The sequence below is a fragment of the Limulus polyphemus genome, unplaced genomic scaffold (assembly GCF_000517525.1).
Source record: "Limulus polyphemus unplaced genomic scaffold, Limulus_polyphemus-2.1.2 Scaffold400, whole genome shotgun sequence".
In the NCBI taxonomy this organism is placed as follows: domain Eukaryota; kingdom Metazoa; phylum Arthropoda; class Merostomata; order Xiphosura; family Limulidae; genus Limulus; species Limulus polyphemus.
The window spans coordinates 170,067-189,403 of record NW_013666010.1 but is presented as its reverse complement, the minus strand read 5'-3'; the positions used below and the strand labels follow the sequence as shown (position 1 = coordinate 189,403).

Below are 19,337 nucleotides of genomic sequence, written 5' to 3'. Positions count from 1 at the left end.
TATTACTGATGGAGGATTTAACATTGCTGATCATACAGAGAGCCACGAAAAAAATACTAAACGTGTTATTCTTCTCTTAATCAATGTTAATTTCATTCAACACCAAATAGATTGGGTTACTGGGAATAAATTAAAGCTAATGTTTTGTAATTATAAAATAACCTGGTAACCTTTTTAAATCTAAGTAGATTAGTAACCACTAAAAAATCTAATGTCATATATTATACAAATAAACATTAATTAAAAAGTTCTTAAAATACTTAATACTTCCATCATGGAAATTGGTGTAATTTTAGGACCTGAAGGGACAAATTCTTTAATGTGAAAGACTTCATTAATTATAATTTTAAAAATGTTATTCATAATCCACATTGGAAAGCTGTATGTGTAACTTTTATGAAAAAATTAAATGTAATTTGATCATCTAATTTATTACAGACCTTAACATAAAGATTGCACCAATTTCTAAGTTTGTTTTAAACTTTAATGTTTATGTGTTTAATTTTATGTAATTATTTTGTTTTAAGGTGATATAAGCTTTTCGTTTATTTGCAGTATAATGCGGTATTATATATTAAATCTTAATTGTTTTAAATAATTAAAACTTGATTGTAAGTTTTAATTTGTCTTATTTTAGCAGATTCTAGCTCTGAAGAGCACTGGTACCAGTGTTGTTACTAACTCGGTAAGATAAATATAAGTGTTTTAATATATATAATAAATTAATATGTTGGAAAATGAAAAGATAAGGATTAAAATTTTATTTTTATTATCCTTGTTGGACTGAAAATTCTAATTTTTAGTTCAAATTAAAATTTTCAGTCCAAAAAGGATAATAAAAGATAAATTTTAGTTAAGAATTAAAAGTTATTTACGAACTTTAATAGCTATATGATTATAACCTGTAATGTCTGTTTAGAAATATCTACAGTATTTGTTTATTAGTATTAGTTATATCCACGTACCGATACACCAACCGTTTTATCTAATAGCAACAGTTTTTCAGGAATCCCTAAATAAAAATTGTGTTCATCATAAAATTACCCGAAATTGTGAAATTATAGTTCACAAATGTCAAGAATTTTGGAACAGAAAAATGCTCACCATTCGAACATCTGCTATTTGTGTATGTTTTTGTTAATGTTATATATAAAAGTAATTAACTTATAAGTATATTATAACATCCCCAAATTACGTATTTTGTTATATCTCCTGATATATTATGAACGTGATAAAAACTGAAGTTTGCCCATGAAGAAAAGAGGTCCACATTTCGAAAGCGCTCGGGTTATAGGGTTTTTATTATCTTGTATGAAGACTTCTTGAACCTACTTGTTTTTCTGACATCATGAATATTGTGAACGTAGTTACTATAGCGTGTGGCTGCGTCTATCATCTAAGTGTATGTAATATGTATTTATGTTAAAAATAATTTGCATATTCCTTCACACCCAATCAGCAAAGTTGTGAGTTTTGAAAATCTCTTGCTTGATTTTTTGATGTTGTTCGTTCAAAGGATCACAAATGATTTACAATGCGCTCAATGTTGTATGCTTAAACCAGATATATTGAAATTTTGTGGCGATATTCAAGTTTAATTTTATCTTCGTATGATGAAATTTCGTGATGATAGATAACTAAGGAGTTATAACGATTTATGTTAAGAGAAAATTCAATATGTGAACAAAACTTGTAAATGTAGGGCACAAACAAGCGTTTATAAATACATTATTATTAGCTGTAGACTTGAATTATTGAAATAATGTAAAGTAGCCTCGATTCAAATGTTCGGTCTGTAGCTCCAGACTTGTTAGTCATTGCTTGTATTTTAAACGTGCAAGTCATGCAAGTTGATAAGAAAACCACTCTTGACTTTAGCATTATTGCATGGTGATTGTGTAAAATCAAAAGATACATCTAAATATATATCTTTAATTAGTCCTAGATAGGAAGAAAGGGGGATTTTGTTTGGGTTAGTATTCAACTCAACATTTAAAACGAATATTTCTCAGTCCTTTGGTTATTATGAAACAAGCTTCACGAAGAATAGAACGCTCGGATGAAGAAATGCATTCCGGTTATATCTGACATGGTAATTGCAGGGAACTCCAAACGTACAACACGTTTTATATTTGAGAATAGAATGTTTTAATGAGTCCATAATGAACATTCTGCTTTCATATAAAATATGAGCTTAGATAATCTCATGAATCACAAGAAAATTGTTTTCTACCAAACTGGATACGTCGGTTTAGAAGTTATGGCACGCAAACCATGTTCAATTCTACATAGACTGAATAAACACAAAGAAAGTACTCACAAAATGTTATAATTAAAACGTGAATATATAAATGTAAAGTTTGTTGAGGTAAAGCCTGATCCGTTAAATCTGATCAGCCATCCTTTGTTAAACTGTCCAACAAACTAATTTTTCTAATGAAGTGGGTATGCTTTTTGATCTCTCGACAGCAATTTTCATGCTGTTAAAATGCAAGGATTCAGATACTTACATATCACATGAACTATAAAATATATTTAACTCTTTTAAACTTAAGGAAGTGCATTAAACAATTTATATTCAAATTTTGAAAGAAGAAGAAATGAACCAAGAAAGACTCTTGTGTCTATTTTTCAAGGTCTAGTTTTTTCTACATACAGTGTGATAGAACTAAAGTTTAACATTACTGATGTTAATGGAATCTGACAACTCTTACATCAAGATCCAAAAGGTTAACGCTTCATTTTATTGTTAAAGAACCTACATCAATATCCAAAAGGTTAACACTTCATTTTATTCTTAAAGAACCTACATCAAGATCCAAAAGGTTAACACTTTATTTTCTTCTTAAAGAATGTACATCAAAATCCAATTGGAATTGACTGTTTCACCATTTTATGATTTATGATTTCTCAAAAAGTATCAGTTTACTCATTGAAACATTTCTACTGTTTTCTTAATAAGAAATTTCACTTTAATATAATATATAACTACATACACACAATTTAGATTAACTTTAAGAAATTCTTGTGTCACTATTTTTGCTCTAGCATCCGTTGTGAAGAGCAAGACGTCACTCTTACTCTATAAGGGTCGTGAATTAAGTTATATAGTTAGCATTTCGTTATAGAAATTTATTACCAAGAAAGAACTTTTTCGCCATATGTAAAAGGCCTTGTTTTGATAACATTCCAACTGATAATTATTAGCTTTGTTGGTTGAAAAATCGTTCAGATTTGCTATAATGTAAAAACAATTTGTGTATTCGCAAATATATTCTCATTTTGCTGTTTTTTTTGGCTATTTTTATTTGTTTTGTGACAAATTGAAAAATTATATTTTTTAAGACAAGCGCCGTTGGCAATAATTTAACTTGAAATATTCTTACTTTCTCAGAAATAAGCTGTGGAAGCTTCGTTTAAGCTGTTTTTCAAATTTGTACAAACGCATCTAATAAAAATGAATACTTATAACCGAAAGTCAATGCGCATTTAGTTTTCAAAACAGATCATGCTCACTTATAAAGATGTTTCAGAGATGCGATCATCAAGATTTATTAAATAACTTGATTCTTATTACTGTGAGCATTTGATATTTTCAACCTGAATGACACCTTATACAACTCCTAGGACTAAACAACGAGATCAGAAATCCCAAGGTTCACGCATAGCTACACCTAATGTAAAGATTCTGATTAAAGGGAGGAAAAGCAGTTAGCAGCAGAAGTCGCCTACATGGCTACCCTTAAATGAACAGTGGAGTTGACTGTCACTTTTATAACACAGCAATATCTTAATGTGCTGAATATGCTCAACGACATATTGCGAGACAGCATATTGGACCTTTCGAACCGCAATCTGCAAAAGCTAACCACTAAGCCTTCCCACCATTTCTTGAGTAACGTCTAGATGAAATGTACCAAAGAGAAACTGACAGTTCCACGCAGTGTACTGTTTGATTTCTTAAACTCAAGAACGACCATTATTGGTGTGGCAAACTTTTGTCTAGTGGCCCTTTTTACGGATGAACTTAAGTTCCATTTTTTATCAGCTGGAAATGTCTTTTAAACGTCCGAGAGAGGGGAATGACCGAGAAAAAAAATATCCTTTACCCCATTTAGATAACTGAACTTTTGTAACTATATTTCATTGGTGAAAGTTTTCCCTGGTATTTATCAATTCTAAATGCAGCTTCTCAATTAAAGATCAGAAAATCAGTACTGGGTGATAGAAGAAGTGCATAACTTTGGGCAAGTAGCTAAAGTACTATAGTTTCACCCAACTGATGCGTGATGTGATCATGGGCCAGATAATGACATCATGCGTATAGATCTGGTGTGTCATTGTACTTTTGTTCTGATTTAAGGACCTCACAATTTAAACATTTCTGGCGTCAACCTTTTTATGGTTATTAAACGTAATCTGAAAGCTGTTGATTCAAGGTTTTAGTATGCTGAGAATACTCTGTACACAGCTAAACAGTCTTTTTTGCCTCGATGAGCATATATAAAGAAACTGTATCCTTATTTAAGTATGCATGTTTCATCAAACTAGCATGTGCAAATTAATGAAGTAAATTATTAATAATTTAAACCTATCTTTCCATTTTTCTCTTTTCTGTTTTATATTACGTCAAACTATTAGGTATATTATTATTAGGTATGTATATTACACTTAAATCGCCGAGTCCCTTCAGGCGATAAAAGAGGGCGCTGTTTCAGTGCGGTTTTCGCTTCCTTTGATTGGTTGAGCGCATTAAGAGACAGACTGCAGCATTCTATCGGAAGATCTACTGCAGATTGACCAAACCAAAACTAGCTGTCTGCATCTTCTAAAAGTGCAACAAGTTCACATAACAAGATCTTATGCATATATTGAAACTAGAAAATTTTAACACTTTCCTAAGTTTGATTCCGGATTATTCAGGTAAGTAGTGTTAGATCTGTTAACGATATAAACATTTTATGAGAATAAATATGATTATTCTTTGCATAATCATAATATTTTTGTTTTGAAATTCAAAATGTCCAAGTTAACAGTTGTTTCACTGTTTTGGTATAGTTAACTTAAATTATGTTGTATACATAAACAAAAATTATCTAAAACTATACTCTCGTTCAAGAAAGTATTAATACGAATGTTTCTTGACAAAGTAAGATGTACTTTTTTATACAACGTTTTAATTTTTACTGTAACGACCTATACCAAGTCTATTTTAATATCAATTGGTTAAGTTCACCAGCATCCTCCACTGGAAATGTCAAACCTACACAATAGTAGGAATGTTTCAATTAAAGGAAAGTCCTGAAGGATCAAGCGTGATAATTTCATTGGTTTTCTGTAGAAACTTGGATCCACTGGTATACTTAACTTGTTCCATTTTCAAATAACGTTTTAACATATTCAGTTAGTATGAAAATTTGCAAATGTAAATTAAAGTATTATCCAACATTCTTTCAGATGGTTGTTATTGATCTTTTACACAAGATTGTTATACTAGTTCAAATAGAAACAAAAAGCTAGCTGGAGCTATTTTTTGTTTTGTTTTTTTAAATATTACAATTGTTTTAAATTTTATTATATATATATATATAATAGCTTGAACCGATTGAAAGAAAATGAATTAAACACGACGAAAAGCGTTTGTTTGAAACGGTTTTTCAACTTCAAGTTTTCATGGACACGTATTATTTTAAAGTACTTTTTTTCAGTAGCTGCATTAGTGAGTCCCATGGGTTAAACACCCATATATATAGTATACATATATATATCCATTGTTTGTTCAGAACCAGTGAAAACAGAAACAAAATGTATAAAACAACTACTATCCACTGTTTGTTCATAGCCAATGAAAACAGAGATCAAATGTGTAAAACAACTGCCATCCACTGTTTGTTCACAACCAATGAAAACAGAGATCAAATGTGTAAAACAACTACTATCCACTGTTTGATCACAGCCAATGAAAACAGAGACAAAATATGTAAAACAACTGCTATCCACTGTTTGTTCACAACCAATGAAAACAGAGACAAAATATGTAAAACAACTGCTATCCACTGTTTGTTCACAACCAATGAAAACAGAGACAAAATGTGTAAAACAACTACTATCCACTGTTTGATCACAGCCAATGAAAACAGAGACAAAATATGTAAAACAACTACTATCCACTGTTTGATCACAGCCAATGAAAACAGAGACAAAATATGTAAAACAACTGCTATCCACTGTTTGTTCACAGTTATTAAGAAACGACAAAATCTGTAAGAAATGTGATTATCCACTGTATGTTGCAAGCCAGTAAAAACAGAGACAAAATTTGTAAATTCATTCAAGAAATAAGGGCAATGCAAAAGCTGCTTAATAATCTTTAATTCAATTCTTCATTCATATTATTTAAATGTTTTTGCTGACTTAAGCCTTAAGTCTTTGAAGGTATGTTTGTGGTACTTTTGCTTTACACTAAACTTATTTTGACTACATCAACACTTTATACAAATTATGCTGGCAGAATTCATAGTATTTAAATATTGACCCCATGCAGAGAAAGTTGGGTTTTGAAAAGTAAAATTTGACAAATATAATCCAAGCTAGCTGGTAATCATTAAATAAACTAACATCATATGTGATATACAGAGAGTAGTTATTAGGCTTAACCTACACTTATGTTCTTCGATATGTACTGTGTATATCAATGTGATATCTGAGCAGCATAATTGTTAATAACAGAATTATAAGTTATAAATATTCAGGTGGAAACAAACAGGCTCTTTTTGCAATTAAAGTTTTGTTAGTATAGCACTTTAGTTTAGAAACTATGTCGACATTACTTAATTTCCTGGTTTAAGAAACATATTTGAGATTTTTTGCCAATGAAACTACTGAATAACAGGCTTCTAAAACTTTGAACTGGTCTTCCAAACCAGTTGAAAAAGAATAAATATGTTTCATAAAGTATCATAACGAACAGCAGTGCCAAGGATGAAAGCAAAGACAAGTTTGTCGTAGAGTTCTTACAAGCTGTAATAAACTGATTTCACTGCTCTTGCATTAATTCTCATTTAACAAGAAATATAGTAAATATTTTAGAACAAAAATATTAGAATGTAAATTTTATTATGTAGTTTTAATATAAACACTCGTGCGAAGTATGTATATATATATACTTACTTTTCTTACACACTATAAATTGATATATATATATCTTGGAGTCTTCTTGGTTTACTTTCAATTTAATAAGATGTTTCTGTTGTAAAAGTGAACTGATAGTCTAAGTAAATTAATTACATATTCCTTTTTTGATAATACCTGCACAAATATGTTATTGAACTAATATGTTAAATTTCCAAAATAGTCAAACTTTACTGAACACGTGCAAACCTGATGGATAGTCTATGCTTCAGAAGTTTAAAAGAAAAACACGCCTTGTTCCATGGCTATGTTTCTTATCGTCAGGCTATTGAGCAATAAAAAGCAAGAGGGAATTCTCAATAGCCGCGGCACTTGAAATTCTTTTAGTCTATATGATACTTTTTTTTTCGATTAGCTATATTTTTGTGCGCGCAATACTAAGCTTGGGGCGCGCATACATCCGATTCGATTTTATTATGCATCAGGATCTCTACCAACCTACCCTCAAATTAAAATTATTTTAGGCAGGATTAGAGTTTAATCTATGAGACCTTAGGCGTGGTTGAATATATTAATAGAAAGGGTTTGACCTGCTGAGTTCAAAACTGTAATTAGATATCAAATTGTTCAAGAGATGACGGGAGTTGTGAGCTAAATGTTTTTACATGAAAAAAAAAAACTTGGAGCCATTCTATGAGCCGCTATACCGCGGCTAAAAAAAGTATACCTGCTATGGGTGGGTTAAATAACAAATGTATGATGTTCTGAAGGTTCGATATATTTAGAAAACATAACAACAGGTCATTAAGTGTCTTTAAGGAAACTCATGAACCTAATTTCAACTAGACTGATAAATTTTAATCTCTCTCTAGGGATAAAAGCTAGTATATACAAATATATTTTTGTGATATATATTAATGTACGATCCTAACTTTAAATAATCTGCTCTCTCACTAATGTTATGGAAGATTATAGGCTCATACAAATTAATATAGGTCTATATGAGTGTAAATATTAGGAATTATATAGATTTCATCATACATATAATTTAAATATTAAATAATGATAATTGATTTGTACAGCGATGAAAACTAGGAATGTGCAGTTTAATTGATGTATTAAACAAGCCTATCCAATATTTATTCTAAGTTGTCGGCATTCACTGATATGCGATATATGTATAGTATTGGAAGTAAATATGAAAAAACAATGAACAATATGCAAATATCACTGGATTGCTCATCCTATGTTGTAGAAACATGAACTCCACCAGACTACGGTCACGTGTGTTTGTGAATTTGTTTTTCCGCGAACCTCTCTAACAGTTTTGAAGCTAGAAGGACCAATGGTGGCTAGCGGTCTCGGGGTGGAGGTTTTCTTATCTGTACGAAGGAAAACAAACAGTAAGACGTGAGGCTGGATTTCATCTCTTGTATTGTTTGGATTTGCCCATTGGTGCGTTATAAGAGTGATTGTAAAATCCCGCTTTTGGATTAAAATTGGTGATGGATGCGTTTGAGTAGCTGCCTTCCCTGCAGTCTATTAGTTAATACTATTTAAATATATATATTATGACGTATAATATGTATAATGAAACAGGTCTTTAAAAATTTGAGACTGTTTATCAGATAGCATAGCAACATTATTAATGAACATTAGTATTTTGTTTGTTTGGAATTAAGCACAAAGCTACACAATGGACTATCGGGGCTCTGCCCACCACGAAACATGGTTTCTAGCGTTATAAGTCCGCAGACATACTGCTGAGCCACTGGGGAATGAACATTAGTAAAAAACACATGTATAATAACGTAAAAATTTCTAATATTCGTTAAGCAATTGATAGTATATAATAGGTTGGACTTTCACAGTATAGTTTAGGACCGATAAGTTAGGCATAAAAATTGAAAAACAAAAAAGCATTCATTATAAAATATTTACCGTTTGATTTCTGTTGAATGGCAATTGGAAGTGTGGTTTATCAAACTGAAAACTATCCAGGAAGTATGCTGAATTCGCCTCCACAGCGACACTTACTAGTATGTACAGATTTGATATATGTAAAAGGAGCTGAATCATTTCCTCTTTCTAATATTTAAGATTTTTTTTCCTTGAATTTTCATTTCAGTGAAATATAATAATTTTAGTAATCATTACCACTGGGACACATGAAGTTTAATTTTGTAGGCTTAACAAATGCTTATTTTTTCAGCCAATACGCATAATTGTTATCAACAGAACAAATGTTCTGTTGCCGTCGAAAATAGACCGATTGAGTGTAATCGTTGACTTCCTCCATTTAATGCAGATGGCTACTGGCAGTGACGTGTGTGAAATCTGCTCTTCGAAACTTGCAGCTGGTAAACCTTACAAGGCTGAAAATACCGTTATTTCCTATACCATATGTCGATTAAAGTGTGTTAATATAACGTACGAATATTTTAGTACTTTGTGTGAATTGAACAAACAATGGAAATGTTTCAAATGTAAAGTAAACCGTCGTATTTCATTTTCTGATATGGCGAACAACAACGTTTGCAACATTGACGAATTGGATAAAGAAAATTCTGAGACTGAATTAAAAGGTGATAATCAGTCAAGTGATTTGATCAACAACGTGCGCTTGTTAGTCGATCATGATAGTAGTTGCTTAGCCTTTATGGAAGAGTTCGCCAGCAAAATGGAAAAGAATTTAATGAAGGAAAATTACAGTTTGAAGAATGAGTTAAGTTCATGTTGCAATGAGATACAGAAATATAGGCAAGAATTATTGTCTCTTCGATGAAATACTGCACTAGATTTAATGCCAAAAAATATAAGTAATATGGAAATACATTCTAAGATAACTACAGCTCTAAAACTTATGAAGTTGCAGTTAAATCTAAACATCAGACAGTTAATACTAAAAATTCTAGTAATTGTGGTATTCGACTTGAGAGCCCATTCAAATCAGTCAATAAATTTCCAAAAGACACCGAGGGTGACTTCATCCTTGTCCAACACAAGAGAAAACAACAACAAAAAACGGACTACTGTTACAAGTGGAATGAATAAAGACAATCATGGTGGTATATTAAAATCGGCTTACGGTGTTAAAAAAAAGAGATTATTTATTGGCCGTTGTGCATTAGGTACTACAACAAAAGATATCGAATCTTTTATTGAAAGTAAGGGTTTCTGTGTAAAAACTTGTGAACAGCTAACTTATAAAAGAATGACAAGATCAACCCAATTCTGTGTTGAAATAGAATGGTCAACTGAAATAGCTACAAAGTTTTTTTCTCCTGACATTCGGCCAGAAGGGTTAATAGTTAGATATTTTTTCAGCCCAGATTTGATCCAAACCAGGAAAACCTTGTCGAAACGTTGTACATTTGCTGTCATGTTAAACTTATATTAAAGTTTTTCTTCATTACCCATTTAAGCCGTCTCCAGCCATTATTAGTCTCAAAGTGGGTTCCTCGTCATCGAATTTTAATATACTAGATGATGAGAAGCAAGGTTAACCTGATATGTTTAAACGTTAGAAGTATTAATCATAAGACAGATGACATTTTAACTCAATTATCTTCCTGCGATTTGAAACTTGATATATAGATATTTCTTGAGTCATGGTGTTACCTAGAAAAGCCTTCTGGATTTTAATGTGGATTTCATTGGTAGGCCTTCTGGGCACTGTGGTGGAATTGTTTTATATATGTAAATTTAATTCGGTTATTATTACAAACTATGTTGAATTATGTAGTTTTACTATTGATGAATTTCATACTTTTTTACTGTATTTATCGCCCACGTTCCGGAAGATGGAGTGAATTCATAGATGCATTGGTTTCATTTATTGATAATATTAATTTCAATAATTCTGTATATTTTTTGGGTGAGTTTAATTTTAATTTTTTTTCAATATACCCAAACTACAACTGACAGAAATTGTGCACATTAAACAATTTAATGTCTGTAATTAACGCCCACTCTTGTATTTACCAACCTACTATAGTTTTTGGGACTGCAGTATCAACACTCGATAATATTTTTACAAATTGTTGCAATATAGTTCCGGATGTAATCTGTTGTGATATTTCTGATCACTATGCGTTATCATTATCTTTTACTGCCTTGTCTAATTCGCTTAAATTTATAGCCATTCAAAAAAGACTTATTACTGCTGACACTCTGAATAATTTTATTTCTATTTTAAATTCTGTGAACTGAAGCCATCTTATAAATGAAGAATCTGTTGTCGATTCAGCTTTTTCCTCATTTGAAAAAACATTATCGCAACTTGTATAATTCATCTTTTCCATTTGTAGAGGTTGTAAAATTAAACAATGCAAGGTATTCACCTTGGATGACAACGACATCATTACGTAAAAAGAAAAAGAAAACAAAGACTTTATCGTCGTTTTATACAAACAGGTAATCTCTGTACCAAAAATAAACACTTAGAACTTAAGATGCTTGTTCAGCATCTAGTTTCTGACCAGAAGGCCAAATATTTTGATAGATGTTTTCAAAATGAGGAATCTTGTGACATATGGCGAACCATCAACGAGGAACTGGGTAGGAATAAAGAAAGTAAAGACAAAATCTCCCGTATTTGTAATAATGGCGGGTGATCTTGTTACAGATCTTAAAACTAAAAGTATTGCCAACAGTTTTAAAGATTATTTTACAATGCAAGATGTCATTCAAGCCAGCGTCAAATGTCAAGATAAATCAATAGTTCAATCCATTTATTTGCACGACAGAAATTCGTACAGCAATTGGTGGACTTCTTCTTCTTCTTCTTCGTCTGGTTGGGATGATGTTCTACTTTCGGTGATGAAATCTGCTAGTGAACCAGTAACTGAACCCTTAACTGTTCTTGTAGATAAAGTATGTAGTACAGGAGAATTTCCCAAGATACTTTCAATAATTCTATTATAAAGTATACGTTCAACAACACGTGCAAATGTTGATAAAATAGATATCTGCCGATAATTTTCCACATTATCTGGATCACCATCGTTGTAAATGGGTACGATCTTAGTAACTTGTTTTTTTTTCAAATAATAATGTTTTAAGTAATTTACAATTTGGTTTCAGTAAGTACAAATCAACTGAAAAGTTTCTATGGGCAATTACAACAAACATTATGAAGGCTTATGAAGCCAAGAAATCTGTTTCAGTTTGTGCCCTAGACATTTCCAAGGCACTTGATAGCATCAATCTTATAGTTTTACTTTTTAAATGTAATCATTATGAGTCTACGAGGTAAAATGTATGACATCTTAAAATCTTATTAAAAACACAAGCAATGTTTTACTTCAATTAATGACGTGAAGTCTAATTTCCGTAATATTCATTGTGGAGTTCTTCAAGGCTCAATCATTGGCTCTCTCGTATTTATTATTTGTGTTAACGATTTAATATCCGTGTATTCAAAAGATAGTTGCTATCTTTATACCGATGATATGACTCTTGTTATAGAAGCAGATTCTCTTGCTAAGTGTTACACAACAGCGAATGATGAATTGCTTTCTGTTGCCACTTTGGCTTGTTTGCGGGTAATAGAAATTAATAGTTATTTCTAAAGAGTAATTTCACAAACAGTGCTGGTTGAAAATTTTCCAATCAACGAAACTTTACTTTTTTTTATATATATTTAAGGATATTAGCCAGAATTATGAAGAAAATACCCTGGTGTACGGTTTTACAACTAATTAAAAAAATCTTAATGAATAACCTGAAAGTGAGTTTGTTGTCTCCCATTTCCCCTTTTGGTTCGCTGTAACTACAGACTTACAGATCAATTCTCCAAACTGACCAACATTTAAACCACTAAGCAATTGAACCATAAATATGTATCTTCTAAATATATCTCCTTTGAAGAGTTAAAAGATTTGGAGGCTTACATGCAGTACCCTATTTTTTTTCGATTCTTTGTCTTTGAAGTTTATAAGAGTATTATGTTTCGCTTCGGATGACATAGATATTGGAACATAAGTAGATATTAGCGCACCAAACATAATTTCTAAGCACTTAAAACTATTGAAATTGATACAGTTTTAATGCTCCTAAGTTACCTCTAGCACTCGTTATTATCCTGGTTTTTCTTTTTAATTATTTATAAAATTACTGCTATAAAGGATAAGTAACTATAGTAAACAACAAACAAAAAATACAAAAAGGAACAATACACAATGATTATCCATTAGACCAAACATAGAGTAATTAAAATATACATAGTTGGACATTTTTGTTTTTAATAACTTGGTACTGGAAATACAATCATCTAAAGGAATTCTATTTAGAACAATCGGAGCCAAATTAAAAAGTACTTGTAGCTGAAACGGAAGTACTTCGTGGACACATGTGGAGTTTATTTTGCCGAAATATAAACTTTCACCAGAGGGAGTTAACAAGTTCATATCAGGATTAAATAATGTAATATTCTTTGCAATACAAATGAATCGGTAAACACAGGCTCGATAAATTGTAAAAACTCCACATTCTTTAAATTTGCTAGTCACAGATGCTCTTAAGAGTCGTTTTTGTAATAACCAGACGGGTCTATGTGCATAGAAATGTGCACCCCATATACTTATACACCATGTCACAATATATACTATTCTAGCAAGTTTTTTAGAAGTTATTTCTCTTTGTTTATCCCATTTACGGTAATTCTGAACAATAACTCCAAGAATCTAATTGAATCAACCATGGATAAAACACTTACAAATCGGCATTGACCTGTTCCCTTGAAATAATCAAATAGGCAATTTTCAATACAAAAAATTTGTGTGCATGTATTCCATACTAAAATATTCTGGTACTTGTGCAATTGAGAGTAGAACCAAGATTTTAGTTCTCTTCGAGAATGATAGCCTTCTGAAGTTTGATCACTTCATTGACCCTTAATGCCTAATTGTAAGATGCTTTTTTTTTTAGCATCCACGCAATTTGATTCAAAATTTGTAAATAAAAATATAGGGTGTTCAAACCAATTAAACATTTAAGAAAAATGAATTGAAATGCCTCTGAAACATGTAACATAAACGTGGTCATTTTCAATGCAAAAAGTTGTGGTTATGTGACTACATAATTATTTATATTCAAAAGCGCTTTTATTTTCAACATTATGTTACATATTGGCACAAAGTACTAAGACTGAATGTTTCAAGTTATAACTTGATAATAGATATAATAAAAGTTACCCTGTTTGTTTGTAGTTAAGAACAAAGCTACACAATAGACTATCTGCGCTTTGCCCACTACTAGTATTGAGACCCGATATTTATCGTTATAAGTCCACAGGCAAAGTTACCGTCAGTGTCAAATGTTTTCAAATTAACAAGTCAATTTTTTCCACAAATGATAACATCGTGATATGCATTTAAGAATGAAAAAATCTATAAAAAAAAACACACAATTGGTGACTGGCAAACACAATAATTCTTTACACTGCACTTTGTATAATAGCATAGTACTATGTAAGATTTAAACTGTTTGGTCATAATAGGTAAAACATGACATTTCATATTAAAGTGATTCACTGTCTAAAGAATTACAATGCAAAATGGTGAGCACCAGATCAAAAAATTGCAAAACAACAACAAAGAAAAAACGGCCGGGAATATCGCATTGTAATTTTGTTTTGTTTTTACTTCCATATTTTGTATCTAGATAAACTATGTTGAAATTGATATTCAAAACGACATTTTATCTTGCAAAATTAACTCTGCTATTAAATCTTTTAATACAGTTTTAATTTCCGTACTGTATTTTTTTATTTCGATATTTTTATGTTTATATATGCAGAAAGTTTTCCACGGAGAAGCTTATTCAGCATTTCTAGACATTTATTAAGATAATAACTAGTCTATCACAGACGTAAGTTATTTGTATCCACCTTTTCGCAATTATATTAAAACATTAGTGTGTATGTTGTCCACTAAGCCTAATCGCAGTTAGAAAAGACTGAGTTAAACAAATTCGTGGCGAATGTGTTATCTACTAAGCCTAGTCATAATTAGAAAAGACTGAGTTAAACAAATTCGTGGTGAATCTGTTAACTACTAAGCCTAGTCATAATTAGAAAAGACTGAGTTAAAATGGTAGTCGGTATTTTATCTACTAAACTTCATTACAGTTAGAAAAGGTAGAGTTAAAAGAGCCTAGCGCGGCCAGTTGTAAACCTGCTGGATTGTGAAGTCGAGGTTCCGTCATTTGTGTCTTGTTGCTGCCCAAAAAGCCATTCTCTACACATTATGGCCATGGGTGCTTTATTAGAGTGATGGACCAATCCTATTATTCAGTCTGCCAAGAGTATCGTAAAAGTTGTCGGTGAGTGGTGTTGACTAGCCGCCTTCCCTCTAATCTAGAATTTTACATGAAGTATGACTGAAGGTTCCAATCGTAATTTCTAAACGTAACGTCCGCCCGAAAGAAAAAAAGCTGTTCAAACTTGACCACAGAATTACTGACCATTAAGTGGAATTTTTTATTTCTATTATATTTTATGACGGATTAAAATAAAACAAAAACAGTGTGACAATATCCATACACGAGTGGCTGTAATATTATACGTAAATATGTATATAAAAAAGTCCAAACCACCTTTCGTGATTTAGAGAAATGATTTTATTGGGCGTAAAACTAACTTTCCACAGAACATCATGCCATGAACGGAATAAAGTTTGTACTTATTTAAGAGCGCTTAATTTAAACAAATCGAGCGTTTACCTTAGCCTTCTGTAACTGTGATTAAGCTTAGTGGATAACACACACACACACATTATGTTAACTATGTGGTTAACAAAAACACATACCACCAGCACTAAGCTACACAAGGGTTATCTGCGCTAATCATCTCTGATTCAAATGTGATATACACATACTTTTCGGATGGACATTCAACGATTATTAGCCATGAAGTTTTGATATGTATAAAATGCTACATTCGTACTTGATCACTTCAATTTGTAATGACATAGCTATAAATTCGCGAGCTTTTCTCTGAAACTGGCATTGAACTCTTGGCTATCAAATTGCAGTGCAGCCAAGACTGTATTAAACACATATTTGAACAACCATTGTTGTTCTTTAGTCTGTTTGTTTTGAATTTCGCGCTATACGAGGACTATCTGCGCTAGTCGTCCCTAATGTAGCAGTGAATGACTAGAGGGAAGGAAGCTAGTCATCACCACCCACCGTCAACTCTTGGGTTACTTTTTTGACCGTCACATTATTAACGCCCCCATGGCTGAAAGGGCGAGCACGTTTGGTGGGACGGGGATTCGAACCCGCAGATTGTTAGTCGATCGCTCAGACCACCATTCCAGGCCTTGTTCTTTAGTCATTATATTGGTTAAGCGTAAAATATGTCCAGTCACCTACTGCTCATTTCTCATAAATATCAGATCGATTTCAGCTTATGTTTGTCTCCAGAGTAAACCACTCTTAACTGTGGAAGTTGTCCATGAGTATTTTAGTAGCATATTTATATGACTGACGAAGATTGAGATATTTTAATATTTTGTATCTTGGTATCTATGTGAAAAAACGATAATTACTGTTGGAATTTTATAAACGAAAATAAAATATGCGACAAGCGGAGAATACACGAAAAAACAAGAAAATTAATTCAGTAAAATATAGTATAGTGAAGGTCACTTCAGCTTCTTTACATTTTAAACTTACTGTTAGTGATATGCACGTTGAAGCCTGACATGGCCTGGTAGTAGGGTGCTCGACTCGCAAACTGGGGGGTCGCGGGATCGAAACATGTCACCGAACATGCTCGCTCTTTTAGTCGTGTAGGCGTTATAATGTGACGATCAATCCCACTAATCGTTGGTAAAAAGAGTAGCCCAACTGTTAGCAGTGGGTGGTATTGACTTGCTGCCTTCTTTCTAGTCTACAACTTTAACGTTAGGGACAACTAACGCAGATAGCCCTCGAGTAGTTTTGCGCGAAATTCAAGAAATCTAAACAAAATAGAATACGTACGTTGAACTGAAGCCTTAGTTGTACGATATCTGTCATATTTGTCAACATAACATTATCCCTGTTTCTCAATTCTTTTGAAATTCCCCGTATGATTTCTACAAAATGAACAAGTTAAGTAAGTCTTCCTTAGATTCGAACTTGTGACTTGACAGCATAAATTACTATACACTACAGCAATGATTCCCAAACTTTTGTCATCCACGCCCTCCTTTAATAAATACGATTTCTTGCGCGCCCCCTCATTTTTCAAATGAGTAAAAGAGTGAGTTGAGTGACGACATGTAACAGACGAATACACATTAAAATGTTATATGTGCTGTAATACTTGCTTATTATTTTATTAATGAAAAATATATCAAAACATTTAATTTTTCATAATTTTACTATTTCACTCTAATCTCTCGCGCTCCTGGAGGGGGCGCCCCACATTTAGCGGAACGCTGCAGTACAGGAATGTTGAACAACGATTCACGTAACACTTTGTTCAGAATATTACGAGTTACGTTTCTAGAAAAGCCTATGATAACACTATGATAACTGACCAAAACACTGTGGCGCCCGGCATGGCCAGGTGGATAAGGCGCTCGACTCACAATCTGAGGGTCGCGGGTTCGAATCTGCATCCCACCAAACATGCTCGCCCTTTCAGCCGTGGGGGCGTTATTATGTGACAGTCAATCCCACTATTCGTTGGTAAAAGAGTAGCCCAAGAGTTGGCGGTGGGTGGTTATGACTAGCTGCCTTCCCTCTAGTCTTACACTGCTAAATTAGGGACGGCTAGCGCAGATAGCCCTCGTGTAGCTTTGCGCGAAATTCCAAAACAAACAAACCAAAACACTGTGTGAAACCATTGATTTTCTATGTAAAAACGTAGGTTTCCCTGGCAGTGATTAGTGGGGTTAATTGCATTATTGATGGTATTTTATAATGGTGATGCTGAAAGCCATTCAACAAAACTATAAGCTCTGTGTATGATTGAAGCTACATATTCGGTTGTTATTATTCGATTAAAACATAATAATAAAACCACCAGGTGCGAGGCACCGCTGTATTTAAAGCCAGGGAATGCAGCTAATTCCCTTGTTCCCGCGCCCTTAGACTGGGTTATTGGGGATTATGTAACTAACAAAGTAATGGACCCCAAATAAGATGATATCAAAATACAGTAGTTTTGTAAAATGTTTTTAGGAAGGCCATGGGATCATTCTAGAATTAAAGAAACGCAGCTGATTGAATACAGTCAACACTTAAAGAATTTATATAACTGTATCTTTTTAATGCCATGAGATTTCACTTTGCACGCTAATCAAAAATCTTACAAAATAATTTTGCTCCACACTTTGAGTCGATCGTCCTAATAGACTTATCGCATGCTTTTACAAACACATACAAGTTGAAAGAGCAGCTTATGCAGTAGCACACAAAATGTCGTGTTTTGATCCTGTTAGTGTGTTTGCTTAGTCAGTGAACATCCCGAGGTTTCTGTAAATTTAGAGAAACATATAACTTATGTTTCTTGTTATTCTTTGGTTGGGCCAAATTGATTTAGCTTTACTCAGGCTTTTATCAAGGCAAGAAACGTCAAATACAAAACAAAGTTTGGTCTCTCTACTGCTGAAAGTTCATCCCGTTTGTCTTTTAGAGCTGGAATTGTCGGGTTTATTTGACCTCTTCCTTCCCCCCAACACATGGTGAATGATTCCTGTTTAATATTAGTATAATTACTACAAGAGGATCAGAGCTTAGCTTGTCCACGCACTCACTGTGACCCCTTTCAAGGCTATGTCCATGGAGGTGGTTATTATAATATTAATGTCTTAAACAGACTTTCGTCTCATTCGTTTGTGTAAAGTTCGACACTTCTCGAACAGTTCGAGATGCATTTTTTTCACATTTTGGATCTTTTTCGTTTGGTGCCCACCAACAGATCGTTTTGAAAATAACACTAGTAATGCAATAAAATAAAATAATTCATAATAAAACATTATATGATATTTAGTTAGCGAATTCTGCGACATTAAACAATAATGTTTTGAATAAATCAAGTATTTGGCACAGTTTAAAGCGAAGAAATAAGCGTCAATGCGAACCTCAGCGCCAAATGCCTGACTCATATCTTTTTGAATTTATATGGAGGATAAAAACAAAGATGGAAACTTATTCAAAAAATATTGTTTAATATCACTAAATATCATATAATGTTTTATTATGAATTA

At 32.4% G+C, this 19,337-nt stretch overlaps 2 protein-coding genes across 4 annotated transcripts in view; both read left to right on the top strand.

Annotated features, from left to right (window-relative positions):
- LOC106457976 (microtubule-associated protein 2-like) overlaps nt 1–19,337 on the top strand; it is an 84,822-nt gene that overhangs the window by 34,665 nt on the left and 30,820 nt on the right. The gene's annotated exons all lie outside the window — the stretch shown is intronic.
- LOC106457977 (FK506-binding protein 5-like) overlaps nt 4,786–19,337 on the top strand; it is a 28,089-nt gene continuing 13,537 nt past the window's right edge. For both annotated transcript variants that reach the window (XM_013917427.2, XM_022384083.1), the window contains exon 1: nt 4,786–4,923. The gene's annotated coding sequence lies outside the window, so the exon portion shown is untranslated. The remainder of the gene's footprint in view (nt 4,924–19,337) is intronic.